Genomic DNA, 26230 nt, shown 5'->3' with positions numbered 1-26230 from the left:
GTCAATTCGTTCGACTGAGACGTAATTGTAAAGAACAAGATATGTATAAGGTTCAATCTCAAATCCTAAAAAAACGTTTTTTAGAGAAAAATTATCCAGCTAATTTTCTAGATGAAAAAATAGAAGAAGTAACCAACATGGACAGGTCAGATTTATTAAAATATAAAATCAAAAATAAGAAATTCACTGATGATAAACTAGCAAATAGACTTATCTTCCAACATAGCACGCAGAGTGGAGAACTTAGGAACATCATACAAAAACACTGGGGAATTCTCACAAGAGATGCAGCATTAAATGAATTTTTAGGCGATGGACCTAACATAGGCCTAGATTTAGAGTTCGGCGGTAGCCGTCAAAACCAGCGTTAGAGGCTCCTAACGCTGGTTTTGGGCGCCCGCTGGTATTTGGAGTCAGTGATTAAAGGGTCTAACGCTCACTTTTCAGCCGCGACTTTTCCATACCGCAGATCCCCCTACGCCATTTGCGTAGCCTATCTTTTCAATGGGATCTTTCTAACGCTGGTATTTAGAGTCGTTTCTGCAGTGAGCGTTAGAGCTCTAACGACAAGATTCCAGCCGCCTGAAAATAGCAGGAGTTAAGAGCTTTCTGGCTAACGCCGGTTTATAAAGCTCTTAACTACTGTACCCTAAAGTACACTAACACCCATAAACTACCTATGTACCCCTAAACCGAGGTCCCCCCACATCGCCGCCACTCGATTAAAATTTTTAACCCCTAATCTGCCGACCGCCACCTACGTTATACTTATGTACCCCTAATCTGCTGCCCCTAACACCGCCGACCCCTGTATTATATCTATTAACCCCTAACTTGCCCCCCACAACGTCGCCGCAAGCTACTTAAAATAATTAACCCCTAATCTTCCGACCGCAAATCGCCGCCACCTACGTTATCCCTATGTACCCCTAATCTGCTACCCCTAACATCGCCGACCCCTATGTTATATTTATTAACCCCTAATCTGCCCCCCACAACGTCGCCGACACCTACCTACACTTATTAACCCCTAATCTGCCGAGCGGACCTGAGCGCTACTATAATAAAGTTATTAACCCCTAATCCGCCTCACTAACCCTATCATAAATAGTATTAACCCCTAATCTGCCCTCCCTAACATCGCCGACACCTACCTTCAATTATTAACCCCTAATCTGCCCTCCCTAACATCGCCGACACCTACCTTCAATTATTAACCCCTAATCTGCCGACCGGAGCTCACCGCTATTCTAATAAATGTATTAACCCCTAAAGCTAAGTCTAACCCTAACACTAACACCCCCCTAAGTTAAATATAATTTTTATCTAACGAAATAAATTAACTCTTATTAAATAAATAATTCCTATTTAAAGCTAAATACTTACCTGTAAAATACATCCTAATATAGCTACAATATAAATTATAATTATATTATAGCTATTTTAGGATTAATATTTATTTTACAGGCAACTTTGTAATTATTTTAACCAGGTACAATAGCTATTAAATAGTTAAGAACTATTTAATAGTTACCTAGTTAAAATAATTACAAATTTACCTGTAAAATAAATCCTAACCTAAGATATAATTAAACCTAACACTACCCTATCAATAAAATAATTAAATAAACTACCTACAATTACCTACAATTAACCTAACACTACACTATCAATAAATTAATTAAACACAATTGCTACAAATAAATAACATTAAATAAACTATCTAAAGTACAAAAAATAAAAAAGAACTAAGTTACAGAAAATAATAAAATATTTACAAACATAAGAAAAATATTACAACAATTTTAAACTAATTACACCTACTCTAAGCCCCCTAATAAAATAACAAAGCCCCCCAAAATAAAAAATTCCCTACCCTATTCTAAAATACAAATATTACAAGCTCTTTTACCTTACCAGCCCTGAACAGGGCCCTTTGCGGGGCATGCCCCAAGAATTTCAGCTCTTTTGCCTGTAAAAAAAAACATACTATACCCCCCCCCCAACATTACAACCCACCACCCACATACCCCTAATCTAACCCAAACCCCCCTTAAATAAACCTAACACTACCCCCCTGATGATCTTCCTACCTTGTCTTCACCATGCCAGGTTCACCGATCCGTCCTGGCTCCAAGATCTTCATCCAACCCAAGCGGGGGCTAGACATCCACTGAAGAAGTCCAGAAGAGGGTCCAAAGTCTTCCTCCTATCCGGCAAGAAGAGGACATCCGGACCGGCAAACATCTTCTCCAAGCGGCATCTTCTATCTTCTTCCATCCGATGACGACCGGCTCCATCTTGAAGACCTCCAGCGCGGATCCATCCTCTTCTTCCGACGACTAGACGACGAATGACGGTTCCTTTAAGGGACGTCATCCAAGATGGCGTCCCTCGAATTCCGATTGGCTGATAGGATTCTATCAGCCAATCGGAATTAAGGTAGGAATTTTCTGATTGGCTGATGGAATCAGCCAATCAGAATATAGTTCAATCCGATTGGCTGATCCAATCAGCCAATCAGATTGAGCTCGCATTCTATTGGCTGATCGGAACAGCCAATAGAATGCGAGCTCAATCTGATTGGCTGATTGGATCAGCCAATCGGATTGAACTATATTCTGATTGGCTGATTCCATCAGCCAATCAGAAAATTCCTACCTTAATTCCGATTGGCTGATAGAATCCTATCAGCCAATCGGAATTCGAGGGACGCCATCTTGGATGACGTCCCTTAAAGGAACCGTCATTCGTCGTCTAGTCGTCGGAAGAAGAGGATGGATCCGAGCTGGAGGTCTTCAAGATGGAGCCGGTCGTCATCGGATGGAAGAAGATAGAAGATGCCGCTTGGAGAAGATGTTTGCCGGTCCGGATGTCCTCTTCTTGCCGGATAGGAGGAAGACTTTGGACCCTCTTCTGGACTTCTTCAGTGGATGTCTAGCCCCCGCTTGGGTTGGATGAAGATCTTGGAGCCAGGACGGATCGGTGAACCTGGCATGGTGAAGACAAGGTAGGAAGATCATCAGGGGGGTAGTGTTAGGTTTATTTAAGGGGGGTTTGGGTTAGATTAGGGGTATGTGGGTGGTGGGTTGTAATGTTGGGGGGGGGGGTATAGTATGTTTTTTTTTACAGGCAAAAGAGCTGAAATTCTTGGGGCATGCCCCGCAAAGGGCCCTGTTCAGGGCTGGTAAGGTAAAAGAGCTTGTAATATTTGTATTTTAGAATAGGGTAGGGAATTTTTTATTTTGGGGGGCTTTGTTATTTTATTAGGGGGCTTAGAGTAGGTGTAATTAGTTTAAAATTGTTGTAATATTTTTCTTATGTTTGTAAATATTTTATTATTTTCTGTAACTTAGTTCTTTTTTATTTTTTGTACTTTAGATAGTTTATTTAATGTTATTTATTTGTAGCAATTGTGTTTAATTAATTTATTGATAGTGTAGTGTTAGGTTAATTGTAGGTAATTGTAGGTAGTTTATTTAATTATTTTATTGATAGGGTAGTGTTAGGTTTAATTATATCTTAGGTTAGGATTTATTTTACAGGTAAATTTGTAATTATTTTAACTAGGTAACTATTAAATAGTTCTTAACTATTTAATAGCTATTGTACCTGGTTAAAATAATTACAAAGTTGCCTGTAAAATAAATATTAATCCTAAAATAGCTATAATATAATTATAATTTATATTGTAGCTATATTAGGATTTATTTTACAGGTAAGTATTTAGCTTTAAATAGGAATTATTTATTTAATAAGAGTTAATTTATTTCGTTAGATAAAAATTATATTTAACTTAGGGGGGTGTTAGTGTTAGGGTTAGACTTAGCTTTAGGGGTTAATACATTTATTAGAATAGCGGTGAGCTCCGGTCGGCAGATTAGGGGTTAATAATTGAAGGTAGGTGTCGGCGATGTTAGGGAGGGCAGATTAGGGGTTAATACTATTTATGATAGGGTTAGTGAGGCGGATTAGGGGTTAATAACTTTATTATAGTAGCGCTCAGGTCCGCTCGGCAGATTAGGGGTTAATAAGTGTAGGTAGGTGTCGGCGACGTTGTGGGGGGCAGATTAGGGGTTAATAAATATAACATAGGGGTCGGCGATGTTAGGGCAGCAGATTAGGGGTACATAGGGATAACGTAGGTGGCGGCGGTTTACGGAGCGGCAGATTAGGGGTTAAAAGTGTAATGCAGGGGTCAGCGATAGCGGGGGCGGCAGATTAGGGGTTAATAAGTGTAAGGTTAGGGGTGTTTAGACTCGGGGTACATGTTAGGGTGTTAGGTGCAGACTTAGGAGGTGTTTCCCCATAGGAAACAATGGGGCTGCGTTAGGAGCTGAACGCTGCTTTTTTGCAGGTGTTAGGTTTTTTTTTCAGCTCAAACAGCCCCATTGTTTCCTATGGGAGAATCGTGCACGAGCACGTTTTTGATGCCGGCCGCGTCCGTAAGCAACTCTGGTATCGAGAGTTGCATTTGCGGTAAAAATGCTCTACGCTCCTTTTTTGGAGCCTAACGCAGCATTTGTTTGAACTCTCGATACCAGAGTTAAATTTATGGTGCGGCCAGAAAAAAACCCGCGGAGCGTTAACAGCCCTTTTACCGCCGAACTCTAAATCTAGGCCATAATTTTTAGAAAGGTTCCCAATCTTAAGTTTCAACTATCCCAATGTATTAAAGAAGTAGACAACAACAAAGTAAAAAATTGGTTGCTACCATCTGAAATGGGTTTTAGAAAGTGTCAATTCTGCAATGCTTGCAAATTTATGAAAAAAACTCCAAAATTCTGTAAAAAATTTTTTTCGGGAGATAACAAAAGGGAGTACAGTATAGATCAATTTATTACTTGCAATAGCAAAAACGTAATTTACATGTTACGATGCTCATGCAATTTAATCTATATAGGGCGTACCTCTAGACTTCTAAAAATTAGGATGAATGAGCATATTTACAATATTGAAAAGGGTTATGCTAATCATACAGTATCGTCTCACTTTGATAAAAAGCACAATAGAAATGTAAAGGATTTGGAATTTCTGGGCATTAGGAAATTAGAACAGAATTGGAAGGGAGGAGACACACAGAATAGATTGGGACAATTGGAAATGAAGTGGATCCATATTATGGATAGCTTCATACCCAATGGTCTTAATAAAGATTTTGAAATCCATCACTTTTTGTGAAAGTTATTTATAAGTACAGTACAGTAAAAAAAAATTAATTTTTAATTTTAATTTTTTTTTTTTTTTTTAATTTTTCTTAATTTTTTTTTTTTTTTTGTCCACACTTATATTATCAGTGCTAAATAGTTTTAGAATGTTTCACGAACTTATTTTCAATATATGGAACCCCAAATGTAAAATTAAACACATAGTTAGAAACAGTAACCTCAACATCCTATCATAACTTTTCAGCGCAAACACACAAAAGTACAATATATGTTTTTAAACATGTTACATGCTAACAAATAAAATCTATTTTTAAAAACATTGCGACACAACTAGGTTTATGATAAGGCTAGTAGTTTAATTATGGTCCGTAGGACATATAGTCAGTAACATCACACCAAAAAAAAAAAAATATATAACTAATACCTTCACATTAAGGGGTTAAAGAAAACAAATACCTACATATGTCATCTGTCATCAGTATAGACACTAATTGCAGGCACAATGTGATTATGCTTTTTGAAGTTTTGCATATATGTATAATGCTATAACATTATAATGCATAATTTACCAATTCTGGTTATCCATCTTAACATCTATGCATATATCAACAAAATGTATAAAACTGAAAGAATTTGAAAAACATACTAGTTGTTTAATGACAAATTACCTAAATGCCAACTTCCAAAATGGAGGATGTAACCACAAACCTGGCAGAAACTCATCAATGGATTGTTTAAAAGGACTCTTGGACATGCGCACTAACATTCCTTGACAAAGCATACCAGCGAAACGTACGTCGGAACTGAACTGTTCTATATTGAGTTTTATTGCGTCTCTACACTAGCCAGGACACCTGGGGGCTTAGCGCTATTGTCTTGCTACTAAAAAGGTTTTGGTTTCAGCGGTCACACTCCTGCTGATCCATTTACCTCTTTGCAAGTTTGGCGATTTGAAGCATTTGTTACAGCATATCTGCTTTTGTACCCTTACATTGTGGTGTTATCAAGGCTTATGTGACGCTTTTATATATTTTAAAATAAATTTGTATCCAAGTTTTGCCTAGTGTACTGTTTTCCCATCAGTATAAAGTGGGAGTGCGCATATCCTTGAGCTTAGTGGAAAGCTCCAACAAATGTGAGTAGTCATTTGTTACAAAACAACTACTTCCTCAAAGTGCCATTACAGATTCACACTATGTTGCAATTTTCTGTTTCCTTTTTTATGGGATCTCACTGAGGAATGCTAACAAGCTGAAAAACTCATCCAGAGGACACCGACATATCCTTGATTCAGAACTTTATTTGGTTTTCCTTTTATGATTTTTGTTATCACATTTATTTCACATTTTTTTCTTTGTGATATTCGGTATATTTATTGTAATTTTATCTTGTTGTTATACCTATTTTATTAGTGCACTAAGATATAAGTAATATTTATATCCTGTAATTATGGATTAATGTAAGCAATTGTATTAGCACTTATGTTTGGTAAGCACTGTTTACTGTTTATTTTTAACTGATAGCCTTTCAAATTTTGGACTTTTATCAGTTTTTGTCACTAGCACTGTTTTTCTGTTCACACACTGATTTTTCTGCAGCAAACCAGCTATATTTGGGTATTCCTTTAGCACAGAGTTTTGTTTATAGGTGTATCAAAGCTAAGCACACCTTGTTAATTAATTAGCAGTTCACACCATTCACATAGTTTTTAACCTTTTACCCATACTCACAGACTCCACATATAGAACACATTATATATATATTATATTTTTGTCAATTTGGGAGATTTTTTCACTATGTCTTTGTTTCAAAGTAGACGCACCCTAGCATCAGGTGCTGATGATTTTTTTAATGATTCTGAACACACAGATGACTCACTAGCAAACCTCTTAAAGGAAGTTGAAAAATATATGATTAAAGAAACCAAATATCACCTTGAGATAGTAACCTTAGAAAAATATTTGAAAGAACAAATTACCCCTAGAGGATTACGAATTCTAAAAAATCCCACATTTGGTCAGGATAACCTTATGTTTATGACCAAGTGGAATCATATTTTAGAAGAATGCACAAGAAAACTTATGAATCTTATTATTAGTGAAAAGAAAAAATTATTGGATGAGGCAAATATAGAAATTAACATGCTGGAACAAAAAATAACTCCCCATATGGAGAGCAAACAATATGGGGAACTTTCACAAAAAGTGGCAGAAAATTTAGATTGTTTAAAAAAAGAGATCAAAGACACTAAGAGAAAGAAATACTTTAGAGACTATGAGGATTATAAAGAAAGGAAAGAAAGAAATTATAGAGCTAAAAATAGAAGAACACATATTCAAAATACTAGTAATTCCAACAAGGAGCGTTTACAATATAAAGATCAAGACTTTAGATACACACATAGAAATAATTATTATGGCAATACATCAAATCAACGCCAACATAATTCTTTAGCACATAGAGAAAGAGAGAGCTACTATAATAAAAGAAAGGAAGATATTTCCTACGCAGATCACAGATATCCACAGAAAAATTATGATATGACTTATAATAAAAATATGAATTATAGGAACAATCAGGATAGATCTGAACAGTGGGAAAGAGAAGAAAATAATTGGCAACAACCTAGAAATCCTTTTAAAAATCATAAAGAACAATATCCAAAAGAAACCACCACCCATAATAGATTTGGAGCTTTAGCAAGATATAACTCAGAAGAGGAGGAGGTTTTTATAGAGGCTGGAAAAAGAAAATACACAAGAACGGATTCAGATCTGTTCAACAAAAGACGCAAAAACATGGACAGAACGGATTACTAAGTAATAAACACAATAATAAACAAATAAATAAAAAAGATAATGGTATTTTCAATCTGTCGAGTACCACACTATCAGAAGCCCAAACCTCTGTCTTAAACAAAGGGCTAAATTTTGCTCCCAGTTACAGAATGAATAAATTTGAAGCCTTTATAGGAATTCAGAAGTTTATTAGAAATCTATGCATAAAAAAGTTTTTTACTAACAATCCCATAATCAGTAACAGTTCTATAGAAATAAATAAATATAAACATATAGAGGTACATAAAAAGTCCTCCTTTAATCCCACACAGTGCAAATCAGCACCTATGGAGACATTCTTAGAACTAGTACATAGGGATATTAAAAATATGAAAATTAATTATGGTTCCAATCTCACTAAACTAGAACAAACAGCCTTGGCAGATTTAAAAATGAATGATAAGATAGTCATAAAGCCCGCGGACAAGGGCGGAGGGACAGTTATCATGGATAAAACTAAATACAATGAGGAATGTCTTAGACAACTTAAAAACACTGAGGTATATATCGAACTTGATAGTAATCCAATAATAAAATTTAAAAAAAGACTTGAACTTCACTTGGAAAAAGGCTTAAAAACAGGCATTGTGAATAAAAAAGAATATCAATATATCTACAACCAATTTCAAAAAACTCCCACTTTTTATATACTGCCGAAAATACACAAGGATCCATCTAACCCCCCGGGTAGACCCATAGTGTCAGGGGTTAATCCCCTCACAAGCAACTTATCGGCATATATAGACCAATTTTTACAGACTTATGTCGTAAAGACAAAATCATATCTGAAAGATACCTTAAGTATCCTTAACCATTTAGAAAAACTCGAGTGGAATCCAAATTGGTGGTTGGTGACTAGTGATGTCACGTCACTTTATACCATAATAGACAAAAATCTTGGCATAGCTTCAGTAAAAAACATCCTAGAAAAAGATGACTCTTTGGATAAAAAACAACTTGAGTTTATATTAGACAGCATAGCTATAATTCTAGAAACCAACTACTTTTGGTTCAACCACCAATACTATTTGCAAGTAGGAGGCACAGCGATGGGCACCAGATTTGCGCCCAGCTATGCCAATTTATATATGGCAAATTGGGAAAATCAATATATTTACAACTCTAGCTGGGCGCAATATCTGGTGTCTTATCATCGCTACATAGATGAACTTTTCTTCATATGGTCAGGAAGTGAGAACCAATTACTTGAATTCATGGAATATTTGAAAACAAATGAGTTCAAAGTAGCTCTAACTTGGAATTATAGTCAAACCAAGGTAGAATTTTTAGACCTTGAAATATACATTGAGAATGAAATGTTGAAGTCGAAAAACTTTTTTAAAAGCATAGACGTAAACAATTACATAAGCCTCGAAAGTTGTCATCAGAAACATTGGCTTAAAATGTCCCTAAAGGTCAATTCGTTCGACTGAGACGTAATTGTAAAGAACAAGATATGTATAAGGTTCAATCTCAAATCCTAAAAAAACGTTTTTTAGAGAAAAATTATCCAGCTAATTTTCTAGATGAAAAAATAGAAGAAGTAACCAACATGGACAGGTCAGATTTATTAAAATATAAAATCAAAAATAAGAAATTCACTGATGATAAACTAGCAAATAGACTTATCTTCCAACATAGCACGCAGAGTGGAGAACTTAGGAACATCATACAAAAACACTGGGGAATTCTCACAAGAGATGCAGCATTAAATGAATTTTTAGGCGATGGACCTAACATAATTTTTAGAAAGGTTCCCAATCTTAAGTTTCAACTATCCCAATGTATTAAAGAAGTAGACAACAACAAAGTAAAAAATTGGTTGCTACCATCTGAAATGGGTTTTAGAAAGTGTCAATTCTGCAATGCTTGCAAATTTATGAAAAAAACTCCAAAATTCTGTAAAAAAATTTTTTCTGGAGATAACAAAAGGGAGTACAGTATAGATCAATTTATTACTTGCAATAGCAAAAACGTAATTTACATGTTACGATGCTCATGCAATTTAATCTATATAGGGCGTACCTCTAGACTTCTAAAAATTAGGATGAATGAGCATATTTACAATATTGAAAAGGGTTATGCTAATCATACAGTATCGTCTCACTTTGATAAAAAGCACAATAGAAATGTAAAGGATTTGGAATTTCTGGGCATTAGGAAATTAGAACAGAATTGGAAGGGAGGAGACACACAGAATAGATTGGGACAATTGGAAATGAAGTGGATCCATATTATGGATAGCTTCATACCCAATGGTCTTAATAAAGATTTTGAAATCCATCACTTTTTGTGAAAGTTATTTATAAGTACAGTACAGTAAAAAAAATTTAATTTTTAATTTTAATTTTTTTTTTTTTTTTTTTTATTTTTCTTAATTTTTTTTTTTTTTTTTTTTGTTGTCCACACTTATATTATCAGTGCTAAATAGTTTTAGAATGTTTCACGAACTTATTTTCAATATATGGAACCCCAAATGTAAAATTAAACACATAGTTAGAAACAGTAACCTCAACATCCTATCATAACTTTTCAGCGCAAACACACAAAAGTACAATATATGTTTTTAAACATGTTACATGCTAACAAATAAAATCTATTTTTAAAAACATTGCGACACAACTAGGTTTATGATAAGGCTAGTAGTTTAATTATGGTCCGTAGGACATATAGTCAGTAACATCAAAAAAAAAAAAAAAAAAAAATATATAACTAATACCTTCACATTAAGGGGTTAAAGAAAACAAATACCTACATATGTCATCTGTCATCAGTATAGACACTAATTGCAGGCACAATGTGATTATGCTTTTTGAAGTTTTGCATATATGTATAATGCTATAACATTATAATGCATAATTTACCAATTCTGGTTATCCATCTTAACATCTATGCATATATCAACAAAATGTATAAAACTGAAAGAATTTGAAAAACATACTAGTTGTTTAATGACAAATTACCTAAATGCCAACTTCCAAAATGGAGGATGTAACCACAAACCTGGCAGAAACTCATCAATGGATTGTTTAAAAGGACTCTTGGACATGCGCACTAACATTCCTTGACAAAGCATACCAGCGAAACGTACGTCGGAACTGAACTGTTCTATATTGAGTTTTATTGCGTCTCTACACTAGCCAGGACACCTGGGGGCTTAGCGCTATTGTCTTGCTACTAAAAAGGTTTTGGTTTCAGCGGTCACACTCCTGCTGATCCATTTACCTCTTTGCAAGTTTGGCGATTTGAAGCATTTGTTACAACATATCTGCTTTTGTACCCTTACATTGTGGTGTTATCAAGGCTTATGTGACGCTTTTATATATTTTAAAATAAATTTGTATCCAAGTTTTGCCTAGTGTACTGTTTTCCCATCAGTATAAAGTGGGAGTGCGCATATCCTTGAGCTTAGTGGAAAGCTCCAACAAATGTGAGTAGTCATTTGTTACAAAACAACTACTTCCTCAAAGTGCCATTACAGATTCACACTATGTTGCAATTTTCTGTTTCCTTTTTTATGGGATCTCACTGAGGAATGCTAACAAGCTGAAAAACTCATCCAGAGGACACAGACATATCCTTGATTCAGAACTTTATTTGGTTTTCCTTTTATGATTTTTGTTATCACATTTATTTCACATTTTTTTCTTTGTGATATTCGGTATATTTATTGTAACAAATTGCTAATCAGCCAATCATGTGGCAGCAACTTAATGCATGTAGGCATCTAGACGTGGTGAAGACGACTTGCTGAAGTTCAAACTGAGCATCAGAACGGGGACGAAAGGGGTTTAAGTGACTTTGAATGTGGCATGGTTGTTGGTGCCAGACTGACTGGTCTGAGTATTTAAAAAACTGCTGATCTACTGCGATTTTCATGCACAACCATCTCTAGGGTTTACAGAGAATGGTCCAAAAAAGAGAAAATATCCAGTGAGCGGCAGTTGTGTGGAAGAAAATGCCTTGTTAATGTCAGAGATCAGAGGAAAATGGGCAGACTGGTTCGAGATGATTGAAAGGCAACAGTAACTCAAATAACTCGTTACAACCAAGGTATGCAGAATACCATCTCTGAATGCATAACACGTCGAACCTTGAAGCAGATGGGCTACAGCAGCAGAAGACCACACCAGGTGCCACTCCTGTCAGTTAAGAACAGGAAGCTGGGGCTACAATTCACACAGGCTCACCAAATTTGGATATTAGAAGATTGGAAAAATGTTGCCTGGTCTGATGAGTCTCAATTTCAGCTGCGACATTCAGATGGTAGAGTCAGAATTTAGTGTAAACAACATGAAAGCATGGATCCATCCTGCTTTGTATCAACGGTTCAGGCTAGTGGTGGTGGTGTAATGGTGTAGGGGATATTTTCTTGGCATACTTTTGGACCCTTAGTATATGTATGTGCACATTTACACACGTAAATACACATTTATACACATATATAGATATATATATATATATATATATATATATATATATATACACTTTTGAGGCCTTCCCAGTCAAATGTCATGAAACATGCAATAATTTGTATTCATGTTTAATCTGTTTTAATGTATTTTGAACAGAAATAATTCACATTCCAATGTTCTTCAAATAGATTTTTTTTCTTTATATATATATATATATATATATATATATATATATATATATATATATATATATATATATATATTTATACAACAACATTTAAAATTAGGGGGAGGTAAAATGTGAGTTTAAAATCCTCCACTACGCACAAAATATAGAGAAAATAACTCATTGTGTAGTTCATTAACAAATCTAGACAGGCCAGAATGCTTGTTTTTCCCACAGAAAACCTCTGGAATACATTGTTTCCAATGCAACAAATGATTCTGGGTAATATATGCAAATTAGGATCACAATGACACACCTTTTTACTTCAAGTCTGCTTTTCAGCAGATTCCCTTAACGCCAAAACATTGCTGTTCACGCAGCTTATAAGCTTAGCTAGGGTTAGTGCAGTGATTCATAACCATCCCAGGACAGACTGTTTCATAGTTATTGCTACTCATCAGCTGGGAGAAGGTTTGAATCACTGCTGGGTGAAGTTGATTCCGGGCAAAATACAACAACATTTAAAATTAGGGGGAGGTAAAAGGTGAGATTAAAATCCTCCACTACGCACAAAATATAGAGAAAATAACTCATTGTATAGTTCATTAACAAATCTAGACAGGCCAGAATGCTTGTTTTTCCCACAGAAAACCTCTGGAATACATTGTTTCCAATGCAACAAAGGATTCTGGGTAAGATATGCAAATTAGGTTCACAATGACACAAATAAGGTTGTCTATGGATTTAAAAGAAGATCTGGGGGTGTGGTTAGCGTTCTTGGAAGAGTTCAATGGGAGGTTGATTATTCAGGAGGTGGGCTGGTCTGACGACAGCTTGTGTTTGTTTACAGATGCTTCAGGGGCTCAAGGTTTTGGGGCATACCTGTAGGGTAGGTGGTGTGCGGAAGCGTGGCCTCACATTTTGAGGGACAAAAGGGTCAGTTTTCATTCAGATAACTTGGGGGTGGTCATGGCTATCAATAGGCTTACAGCAAATTCACCTCTGATTGTGAAGCCGTTGAGAGTGTTTGTGTTGGAATGCTTGTGTAACAATGTGTCTTTCAGGGCGGCCCACATTCCAGGCAAACTGAATGTTATAGCTGACTCTCTAAAAGATGTTTAATCCACCATACTTATTTTTTCTTCAGTTTTACTCCTTGCTTCCACCCAATCTTAACTTAACTGACTTACTGAATATCCTCGTTTTGCAGAGTTAGAAATGTGTTTTCCTTGTTTACATTGTGTTTATTGCAATTCTGTGATTAAGGGAAAATTTGGGCCAGAATTATAAAATTAAACAATTGGTTCTTAATGGTTTGTATACACTATTTAGGTGTTTTAGGTAAAACAACTAGGACAGAGAAGACAGATTTAGTGAACACAAATCCTATATTAGATCCAAAAGAATAGCCCCTCTGGTAGGGGCACATTTTATACAAATGGGGCATTCAGTTACTCAGCTTAGGTTCCAAGTAATAGATCATATGCCAAAGTTCAGAAGGGGTGGAGACATGGGGGCCAATTTATCAATGTCTGGCGGACATGATATTGCTGAATGCCGACAGCATATGCTGTCGGCATTTAACATTGCACAAGCAGTTCTGGTGAACTGCTTGTGCAATGCCGCCCCTGCAGATTCACGGATAATCGGCCGCTAACAGGGTTCGTCAATCAACACAATCATACCTGATCGGGCTAATTACTGTCCGCAGCCTCAGAGGAGGATGTTGAGGGGGGCAGCTACACTACAGAAAATGATTTAGCAAAAAAAAAAAAAGAAAACAAAACATTTATTATGGCTAAATGGGTACTGGCAGACAGCTGCCAGTACCCAAGATGGTGGAAGATAGGTAGAGGGGGAAGGGTTAGAGAGCTGTATTGGGGGGATCAGGAAGGTTGGGGGCTAAGGGGGATCCATCACTGCAAAATAAATATTAAAAAAAAAATTGCCTTTTATTTTAGTACTGGCAGACTTTCTGCAAGTACTTATGATGGCAGTGACAATTGTGAGGTGGGGGAGGGAAGAGAGCTGTTTTAGGGGGGTCAGGGAGGGATCAAGGGGTGGGATGTGTCAGGTGGGAGGCTGAGCTCTACACTAAAGCTAAAATTAACCCTACAAGCTCACTACAAGCTACCTAATTTACCCCTTTACTGCTGGGCATAATACAAGTGTCGTGTGTAGCAGCATTTAGCAGCCTTCTAATTACCAAAAAGCAGTGCCACAGCCATATATGTCTGCAATTTCTGAACAAAGGTGATCCCAGAGAAGCATTTACAACCAATTGTACCATGATTGCACTAACTGTTTGTAAATAATTTCAGTGAGAATCCTAAAATTGTGAAAAAGTTAACAATTTTTTTTTATTTGATCGCATTTGGCGGTGACATAATGGCATGAAATATAGCAAAATGGGCCTAAATCAATACTTTGGGTTGTCTACTACACTACATATGATGAAAATAATGGTATCTTTAGAAAGTCCATTTAAAAGCAAGAAAAACGGTATATAATATGTGTAGGTACAGTAAATAGGTAAGAGGAAATTTACAGCTAAACACAAACACCGCAGAAATGTAAAAATAGCCCTGGTCCTTAAGGGAAGGAAATTGAAAAATGGCCTCGTCCTTAAGGGGTTAAAAAATTAAAAATAAAAAGACTAGCTTAGCACCCAGGTGGGAAATGGCTTAGCAGCCAAAGGGTTAATATGTAATTATGGTTTTTAATATACTTTGGGTTTTGTGCCACTAGATGTCAGTATTTTATGTATTGGTGATGTATTTGAGCTAGAAGCTCAGTAATTGAAGGGTTACATTTTAGATTAAGGGTTAGATAACGAGTGGAGCTCTATTTAGCACTCCAGCTCGTGCATTAACTTTGCTAGACGGATGACTTTTGTGCTCATATTACAATCTAAAAAGTAAAAAAATATTGCAACCACTGTTAACTCTAAGGTGTGCACGAGCCCACCTGTTTCAGAGGGACCATACACAGCTTTTGAAAATGTGCACAGCTGGTGCTGGTTATATTTTTATTTTATTTTGGGGAGGGAATTTTAACCGTTATGGTTCAACCCAGACTGAATAAGTTTTGAGCAGCAGGTTTTCAGGCGGGAAATTTAACAGCGCCCCCACACCTATCAGACCCTGCACTTACTAGTGATTAAAGCAGTTGAAGCAAGCAGGACAAAGTGACAGTGGTAGATCAGAGTTATGGCGCAGGAGCAGAGTGATGGGAGCAAGGCAGCCAGAAAAAAAGATAGAGCTGGATCAGCATTTCTTTCTTTTTTTTTTTTTAATATAAAAAGCAGTGTGCCGTTACTAAGCATTACCTCTATAACTTTAAAAGTATTAAAGAAAAACTGAACCCAAATTTTTTCTTTCATGATTCAGATAGAGCATGACATTTTAAGCAACTTTCTAATTTACTCTTTTTTTCTTGGTTCAGAACACTGGACTGCACTTTTTTTTATTGGTGGATGAATTTATCCACCAATTAGCAAGGACAACCCAGGTTGTTCACCAAAAATGGGTCGGCATCTAAACTTACATTCTTGCATTTCAAATAAAGATACCAAGAGAATGAAGAAAATTTGATAATAGGAGTAAATTAGAAAGTTGTTTAAAATGTCATGCTCAATCTGAATCATGAAAGAAAAAATTTGGGTTCAGTGTCCCATTAGGCTTTATATTGAGATGGCTACTGCTTGTCCTCTTACTTTGCATTATTGATTTTGAAGTAAATGTCATTTTATAAATTCTCATTGTCAAAAAAAACTTGAGTGTTTCTAAAGTTTAATTTATCACTAATCATTGCTATTTTTCTTTGTCATTTAGGTCAGAAAGGTAGCTCACTTTTTGGTGACCTTTGGTGATATTGCATTAGATTATAATAAGCATAACAAGGTCCACTTTTTGTTCATGAACTTATGTAAAGAATATGTTATCTTAAATCTATTTAATACTGATTGCTTTCATTTTAAATGATACGTCACTACATAATACGGATATGTTTATGATAGCTCTGAAAAGTAATGGTGCGGAAAGCCAAAACATTGATGCCATTTACAGTCTATATACTATACTAATTAAGGAGAAGCGGACCTACTTGCTAAGAAATATAAAATAAATTCAGTTCAGATTTTATGACTGCAGGAAATATTTGACATTCATCATGCATTAAGTTTATAAATGTTCTGTTGCTCTCTGTATTTTACATGTTTTGCTCTAACCGTTATTCTTTGTAATTCATTTAATTTAGGACATACTTATTCTTCTGTGTGGGGAGGTTGTGAGATTTGTTGTACATTCAGATATTACAGAGGGATCAGGATACAGTGAAGTGGCAGATACTCAGGAACAGGCTTAGGTATTAGTAAATCATAATTTCCATACAGACTGAGGTTGGCAACAGGCTGGCAAAAAGACACAAGAGGGCTATCCAACGGCAAAATCAGTCCTGGCAATAGATCAGGCACTTCCTGCAGAGGAGTACAAGAGGACAATGCAAATGTAAGGTCTTAATCCAGGCAAAAGTGAAACACGTTCAAGCAACAAGCACAAACGGTTAAGGACAGAATCACACGTAGCACTGCTGTCCCCTAATGGTAATCCAATTCAGGATATCAGAAAAACAATAAAACAAATAGTGTTAGCAATATACAATAAAATACTCAAACATAAACAGATCAGATCAAACTGAGATGTCCATATATACAGAGTTTCAAGCAGACATAATTCATATGCAGGTGTACTTGATAAATGAAGGTATACTCAGGGTCAAGTCCTACAAAAAAAAGTGTGGGAACTCACCAAGACTTCCACCTCCTCACATATATTGTTTTATACACACACACACTTACATACACACACACACACACACACACACACACACTATGAGGCCTATTTATCAAGCCATCAACCACAAATACACTGGAATTAGGCAGCGTAATTGTGGCAAGCTTAATTCGCCTCATTTATCAAAGCCTACAGACCGGCAAAAGTTGAAATTTGTGACGTAACATACGATCCGCCGGTCTCAATCCGACACAGATCGATGCTTACGTCATTACAGATGTTCTGAATACAAATTCGGCACTATCTGACAACTTTTGCAAGTTATCAAACTGCTAACAGGTACGCTCGCCACTATTCCGGCCCAGCGTACCTGGTTTTCAATCCGCCGCCCTGGAGGCTGCGGATGCCATCGGAATTAATGGGAGTCTGAAAGCAGCGAAAGCTCATGTTCGCTGCTGCCCGATATCCCATTGATTTCTGTGGGAGAATAAAAGTTACGTTTACACCTAACACCCTAACATAACCCCTGAGTCTAAACACCCCTAATCTGCCGCCCTAATATCATCGCCACCTACATTATACTTATTAACCCCTATTCTGCCGCCCCGACACCGCCGCCACCTACATTATACTTATTAACCCCTAATCTGAACTCTCATCCTATTGGCTGATCCAATCAGCCAACAGGATTGAGCTTGCATTCTATTGGCTGATTGGATCAGCCAATAGGACGAAAGCTCAATCCTATTGGCTGATTGCAACAGCCAATACGATTTTTTCAACCTTAATTCCGATTGGCTGATAGAAATCTATCAGCCAATCGGAATCTAAGGGACGCCATCTTGGATGACGTCATTTAAAGGGAAACTTCATTCGGATGAAGACGTCGATTGAAGAGGATGCTCCGCACCAGATGTCTTGAAGATGGAGCCGCTTCACGCCGGATGGATGAAGATAGAAAATACCCCCCCAACAGTAAACAAATTGGTGTATCAAATAAAGTAATTGGGCTTATCCTACTTCAAGATGTTTCAAAAACACCTTTAATTGCAAGTACCATTTTTCTTTGTGTGTACACATGTATTTCCCTTGCAAACCTCAACTCAGCTATCTCTGGAGCAACTAAAACAAATTCCAATCAGAGAGAAAGCATGAACCTTGAAGAACATGACTCACTGAACTTTTTTTAAAACAACTTTAAAAAAGCTAAACTAGATACACATGAACGCCTGGTTAACCTCAAGATCCAGGGTGTCCATACTTTGTTTTTTAACTCACATGGTGCATAGCCAGCTTAGCTTTAGTTCCTCACACCCTACTTCCTCCCCTCTCCTTCATTTCCAGGGCAGGCTGAGACCTCCATGTCTGACAGCTATTCCAGATTCATCCTCTAACCTACTTAAGGTGCAATAAGCGTATTTCTGCTGAGTGGAGCTTAATAACCCCAGAGCAAGCCACACAGAAATGTAAGCACACAGTGTAGGGTGATCACACAGCAGGACCTCTTACAGCCTTTCATTTAGTGTATTGTAGGAAGTGGTACTGCTCATTACTAGAGGATCTCACTATCCTTCTAACCAAACTGTGATACATCTCTTCCCACCAGAAGCAGCAGTGTTAACTGAAGCTTTTCTGTTCTCTTTCCAGGGGGAACTTGCAAAAATAGTGCAGGAACTCCATTCCCATGCATTCCTGCTGGACTTGACCCCTGGGTATACTCCTTAACTCACGTATCCTCCTTCTATCATAGGGAGAGTCGACTCACAGTAATAGAGATCGTGCTTCCAAAAGCAAAATGGAAAAATGCAAAAGTGCAGCTCCTCAGTCTAAATGCGCCAAACACATTCCACAAACAAAAAGGATAAAAATAGCATGCGCATCACAGAATACAAATAAAAATTCTGTCAACTGTCTTAGGTTGCGGTGCCTTATTAACGGTACTTAAATTACGTCTAGATTGCGAGTTTTGCGTTATGAGCGGTGCGGTGCTAACTTGCACGTTATTGTCACCGCTCACTTCCCTACAGCGCTGGTATTACAGGTTTATAAAAACCCAGATTAGGGGTTAATAACTGTAATGTAGGTTGCGGCGATGTTAGGGACATCAGATTAGGGGAGTGTGGCGGCTTAGTGGTTAATATGTTTATTATAGTGGCGGCGATGTCCAGAGCGGCAGATTAGGGGTTAATAATTTTATTTTAGTGTTTGCGAATCGCGATGCGGGAGGGCCTCGGTTTAGGGGTTAATAGGTAGTTTATGGGTGTTAGTGTACTTTTTAGCACTTTAGTTATGAGTTTTATGCTACAGCTTTGTAGTGCAAAACCCATAACTACTGACTTTCAGGTTACGTTATGGATCTTGGCGGTATTGGCTGTACCGCTCACTTTTTGGCCGGACAGGCAGACTCTTAATACCGGCGCTATGGAAGTCCCATTGAAAAAGGACTTTTTGAAAGCTGCGGTAATTACGTTGCATTACGACCAAAAAATGGGCGGTACAGAAATACCTGCAAGACTTGTAATACCAGCGGTAGTGAAAAAGAGCCTTAACGCTGCTTTTTCACTCATACCGCAAAACTCATAATCTAGCCGTTAGTTCTTTCTGTGGGATTATCTACCGTTTCCAGCTTGTCTCATGCATATACCATCCCACACAGTCCAAAGGTTAAGACGAGCCGGAAACGGTAGAAAATCCCACAGAAAACACCAATTTAAGTACATATGGATGCTCAAGACATCGGAATGACTAGTACTGGTAATAAGGCGCCGCAGCCTGAGAGTGTTTTTATTCGTATTCTGTGATGTGCATGCTATTTTATTTTTATCCTTTTTACAAACGGCTAATACAAAGAGTAGTCAAAATTCAAGCTAGAGAATCAAGAACAAAATAATTCACCCTGTGCCAAAAACAACAAATGGACATTAAACTAAATACAGGGAGTGCAGAATTATTAGGCAAATGAGTATTTTGACCACATCATCCTCTTTATGAATGTTGTCTTACTCCAAGCTGTATAGGCTCGAAAGCCTACTACCAATTAAGCATATTAGGTGATGTGCATCTCTGTAATGAGAAGGGGTGTGGTCTAATGACATCAACACCCTATATCAGGTGTGCATAATTATTAGGCAACTTCCTTTTCTTTGGCAAAATGGGTCAAAAGAAGGACTTGACAGGCTCAGAAAAGTCAAAAATAGTGAGATATCTTGCAGAGGGATGCAGCACTCTTAAAATTGCAAAGCTTCTGAAGCGTGATCATCGAACAATCAAGCGTTTCATTCAAAATAGTCAACAGGGTCGCAAGAAGTGTGTGGAAAAACCAAGGTGCAAAATAACTGCCCATGAACTGAGAAAAGTCAAGCGTGCAGCTGCCAAGATGCCACTTGCCACCAGTTTGGCCATATTTCAGAGCTGCAACATCACTGGAGTGCCCAAAAGCACAAGGTGTGCAATACTCAGAGACATGGCCAAGGTAAGAAAGGCTGAAAGATGACCACCACTGAACAAGACACACAAGCTGAAACGTCAAGACTGGGCCAAGAAATATCTCAAGACTGATTTTTCTAAGGTTTTATGGACTGATGAAATGAGAGTGAGTCTTGATGGGCCAGATGGATGGGCCCGTGGCTGGATTGGTAAAGGGCAGAGAGCTCCAGTCCGACTCAGACGCCAGCAAGGTGGAGGTGGAGTACTGGTTTGGGCTGGTATCATCAAAGATGAGCTTGTGGGGCCTTTTCGGGTTGAGGATGGAGTCAAGCTCAACTCCCAGTCCTACTGCCAGTTTCTGGAAGACACCTTCTTCAAGCAGTGGTACAGGAAGAAGTCTGCATCCTTCAAGAAAAACATGATTTTCATGCAGGACAATGCTCCATCACACGCGTCCAAGTACTCCACAGCGGGGCTGGCAAGAAAGGGTATAAAAGAAGAAAATCTAATGACATGGCCTCCTTGTTCACCTGATCTGAACCCCATTGAGAACCTGTGGTCCATCATCAAATGTGAGATTTACAAGGAGGGAAAACAGTACACCTCTCTGAACAGTGTCTGGGAGGCTGTGGTTGCTGCTGCACGCAATGTTGATGGTGAACAGATCAAAACACTGACAGAATCCATGGATGGCAGGCTTTTGAGTGTCCTTGCAAAGAAAGGTGGCTATATTGGTCACTGATTTGTTTTTGTTTTGTTTTTGAATGCCAGAAATGTATATTTGTGAATGTTGAGATGTTATATTGGTTTCACTGGTAAAAATAAATAATTGAAATGGGTATATATTTGTTTTTTGTTAATTTGCCTAATAATTATGCACAGTAATAGTCACCTGCACACACAGATATCCCCCTAAAATAGCTAAAACTAAAAACAAACTAAAAACTACTTCCAAAAATATTCAGCTTTGATATTAATGAGTTTTTTGTGTTCATTGAGAACATGGTTGTTGTTCAATAATAAAATTAATCCTCAAAAATACAACTTGCCTAATAATTCTGCACTCCCTGTAGACGTTGACACAAAAAATGTGTGCCAGCGGGAAAAACCTGTTGCATGAAAATGATGCTGAAACCTTTCTATAAAACAAATGTGATAACTGGCATTAAAACAAGACCACGCCACTAGGCAACAGACAGCATAACAATAAACAATAAGGCCTAGATTTGGAGTTCGGCGGTAAAAGGGCTGTTAACGCTCCGCGGGCTTTTTTCTGGCCGCACCATAAATTTAACTCTGGTATCGAGAGTTAAAACAAATGCTGCGTTAGGCTCCAAAAAAGGAGCGTAGAGCATTTTTACCGCAAATGCAACTCTCGATACCAGAGTTGCTTACGGACGCGGCCGGCCTCAAAAACGTGCTCGTGCACGATTCTCCCATAGGAAACAATGGGGCTGTTTGAGCTGAAAAAAAACCTAACACCTGCAAAAAAGCAGCGTTCAGCTCCTAACGCAGCCCCATTGTTTCCTATGGGAAAACACTTCCTACGTCTGCACCTAACACTCTAACATGTACCCCGAGTCTAAACACCCCTAACCTTACACGTATTAACCCCTAATCTGCCGCCCCCGCTATCGCTGACCCCTGCATTACACTTTTAACCCCTAATCTGCCGCTCCGTAAACCGCCGCAACCTACGTTATCCCTATGTACCCCTAATCTGCTGCCCTAACATCGCCGACCCCTATGTTATATTTATTAACCCCTAATCTGCCCCCCACAACGTCGCCGACACCTACCTACACTTATTAACCCCTAATCTGCCGAGCGGACCTGAGCGCTACTATAATAAAGTTATTAACCCCTAATCCGCCTCACTAACCCTATCATAAATAGTATTAACCCCTAATCTGCCCTCCCTAACATCGCCGACACCTACCTTCAATTATTAACCCCTAATCTTCCGAGCGGACCTCACCGCTATTCTAATAAATGTATTAACCCCTAAAGCTAAGTCTAACCCTAACACTAACACCCCCCTAAGTTAAATATAATTTACATCTAACGAAATAAATTAACTCTTATTAAATAAATTATTCCTATTTAAATCTAAATACTTACCTGTAAAATAAATCCTAATATAGCTACAATATAAATTATAATTATATTATAGCTATTTTAGGATTAATATTTATTTTACAGGCAACTTTGTATTTATTTTAACCAGGTACAATAGCTATTAAATAGTTAAGAACTATTTAATAGTTACCTAGTTAAAATAATAACAAATTTACCTGTAAAATAAATCCTAACCTAAGTTACAAATAAACCTAACACTACCCTATCAATAAAATAATTAAATAAACTACCTACAATTACCTACAATTAACCTAACACTACACTATCAATAAATTAATTAAACACAATTGCTACAAATAAATACAATTAAATAAACTATCTAAAGTACAAAAAATAAAAAAGAACTAAGTTACAAAAAATAAAAAAATATTTACAAACATAAGAAAAATATTACAACAATTTTAAACTAATTACACCTACTCTAAGCCCCCTAATAAAATAACAAAGCCCCCCAAAATAAAAAATTCCCTACCCTATTCTAAATTAAAAAAGTTACAAGCTCTTTTACCTTACCAGCCCTGAACAGGGCCCTTTGCGGGGCATGCCCCAAGAAGTTCAGCTCTTTTGCCTGTAAAAAAAAACATACAATACCCCCCCCCCAACATTACAACCCACCACCCACATACCCCTAATCTAACCCAAACCCCCCTTAAATAAACCTAACACTAAGCCCCTGAAGATCTTCCTACCTTGTCTTCACCATCCAGGTATCACCGATCCGTCCTGGCTCCAAGATCTTCATCCAACCCAAGCGGGGGTTGGCGATCCATAATCCGGTGCTGAAGAGGTCCAGAAGAGGCTCCAAAGTCTTCCTCCTATCCGGCAAGAAGAGGACATCCGGACCGGCAAACATCTTCTCCAAGCGGCATCTTCGATCTTCTTCCATCCGGAGCGAAGCGGCAGGATCCTGAAGACCTCCAGCGCGGAACATCCATCCGGCCCGACGACTGAACGACGAATGACTGTTCCTTTAAGGGACGTCATCCAAGATGGCGTCCCTCGAATTCTGATTGGCTGATAGGATTCTATCAGCCAATCGGAATTAAGGTAGGAATTTTCTGATCGGCTGATGGAATCAGCCAATCAGAATCAAGTTCAATCCGATTGGCTGATCCAATCAGCCAATCAGATTGAGCTCGCATTCTATTGGCTGTTCCGATCAGCCAATAGAATGCGAGCTCAATCTGATTGGCTGATTGGATCAGCCAATCGGATTGAACTAGATTCTGATTGGCTGATTCCATCAGCCAATCAGAAAATTCCTACCTTAATTCCGATAGGCTGATAGAATCCTATCAGCCAATCGGAATTCGAGGGACGCCATCTTGGATGACGTCCCTTAAAGGAACAGTCATTCGTCGTTCAGTCGTCGGGCCGGATGGATGTTCCGCGCTGGAGGTCTTCAGGATCCTGCCGCTTCGCTCCGGATGGAAGAAGATCGAAGATGCCGCTTGGAGAAGATGTTTGCCGGTCCGGATGTCCTCTTCTTGCCGGATAGGAGGAAGACTTTGGAGCCTCTTCTGGACCTCTTCAGCACCGGATTATGGATCGCCAACCCCCGCTTGGGTTGGATGAAGATCTTGGAGCCAGGACGGATCGGTGATACCTGGATGGTGAAGACAAGGTAGGAAGATCTTCAGGGGCTTAGTGTTAGGTTTATTTAAGGGGGGTTTGGGTTAGATTAGGGGTATGTGGGTGGTGGGTTGTAATGTTGGGGGGGGGTATTGTATGTTTTTTTTTACAGGCAAAAGAGCTGAACTTCTTGGGGCATGCCCCGCAAAGGGCCCTATTCAGGGCTGGTAAGGTAAAAGTGCTTGTAACTTTTTTAATTTAGAATAGGGTAGGGAATTTTTTATTTTGGGGGGCTTTGTTATTTTATTAGGGGGCTTAGAGTAGGTGTAATTAGTTTAAAATTGTTGTTATATTTTTCTTATGTTTGTAAATATTTTTTTATTTTTTGTAACTTAGTTCTTTTTTATTTTTTGTACTTTAGATAGTTTATTTAATTGTATTTATTTGTAGCAATTGTGTTTAATTAATTTATTGATAGTGTAGTGTTAGGTTAATTGTAGGTAATTGTAGGTAGTTTATTTAATTATTTTATTGATAGGGTAGTGTTAGGTTTATTTGTAACTTAGGTTAGGATTTATTTTACAGGTAAATTTGTTATTATTTTAACTAGGTAACTATTAAATAGTTCTTAACTATTTAATAGCTATTGTACCTGGTTAAAATAAATACAAAGTTACCTGTAAAATAAATATTAATCCTAAAATAGCTATAATATAATTATAATTTATATTGTAGCTATATTAGGATTTATTTTACTGGTAAGTATTTAGATTTAAATAGGAATAATTTATTTAATAAGAGTTAATTTATTTCGTTAGATGTAAATTATATTTAAGTTAGGGGGGTGTTAGTGTTAGGGTTAGACTTAGCTTTAGGGGTTAATACATTTATTAGAATAGCGGTGAGCTCCGATCGGAAGATTAGGGGTTAATAATTGAAGGTAGGTGTCGGCGATGTTAGGGAGGGCAGATTAGGGGTTAATACTATTTATTATAGGGTTAGTGAGGCGGATTAGGGGCTAATAACTTTATTATAGTAGCGCTCAGGTCCGCTCGGCAGATTAGGAGTTAATAAGTGTAGGTAGGTGTCGGCGACGTTGAGGGGGGCATATTAGGGGTTAATAAATATAATATAGGGGTCGGCGGTGTTAGGGGCAGCAGATTAGGGGTACATAGGGATAACGTAGGTGGCGGCGCTTTGCGGTCGGAAGATTAGGGGTTAATTATTTTAAGTAGCTGGCGGCGATGTTGTGGGTTGCAGATTAGGGGTTAATAAATATAATATAGGGGTCGGCGGGGTTAGGGGCAGCAGATTAGGGGTACATAAGTATAACGTAGGTGGCGGTCGGCAGATTAGGGGTTAAAAATTTTAATCGAGTGGCGGCGATGTGGGGGAGCTCGTTTTAGGGGTACATAGGTAGTTTATGGGTGTTAGTGTACTTTAGGGTACAGTAGTTAAGAGCTTTATAAACCGGCGTTAGCCAGAAAGCTCTTAACTCCTGCTATTTTCAGGCGGCTGGAATTTTGTCGTTAGAGCTCTAACGCTCACTTCAGAAACAACTCTAAATACCGGCGTTAGAAAGATCCCATTGAAAAGATAGGATACGCAAATGGCGTAGGGGGATCTGCGGTATGGAAAAGTCGCGGCTGAAAAATGAGCGTTAGATCCTTTAATCACTGACTCCAAATACCAGCGGGCGGCCAAAACCAGCGTT

Source organism: Bombina bombina, chromosome 3, assembly GCF_027579735.1.
Source record: "Bombina bombina isolate aBomBom1 chromosome 3, aBomBom1.pri, whole genome shotgun sequence".
Classification (NCBI taxonomy): domain Eukaryota; kingdom Metazoa; phylum Chordata; class Amphibia; order Anura; family Bombinatoridae; genus Bombina; species Bombina bombina.
Note: the sequence above shows the minus strand (reverse complement) of the source record.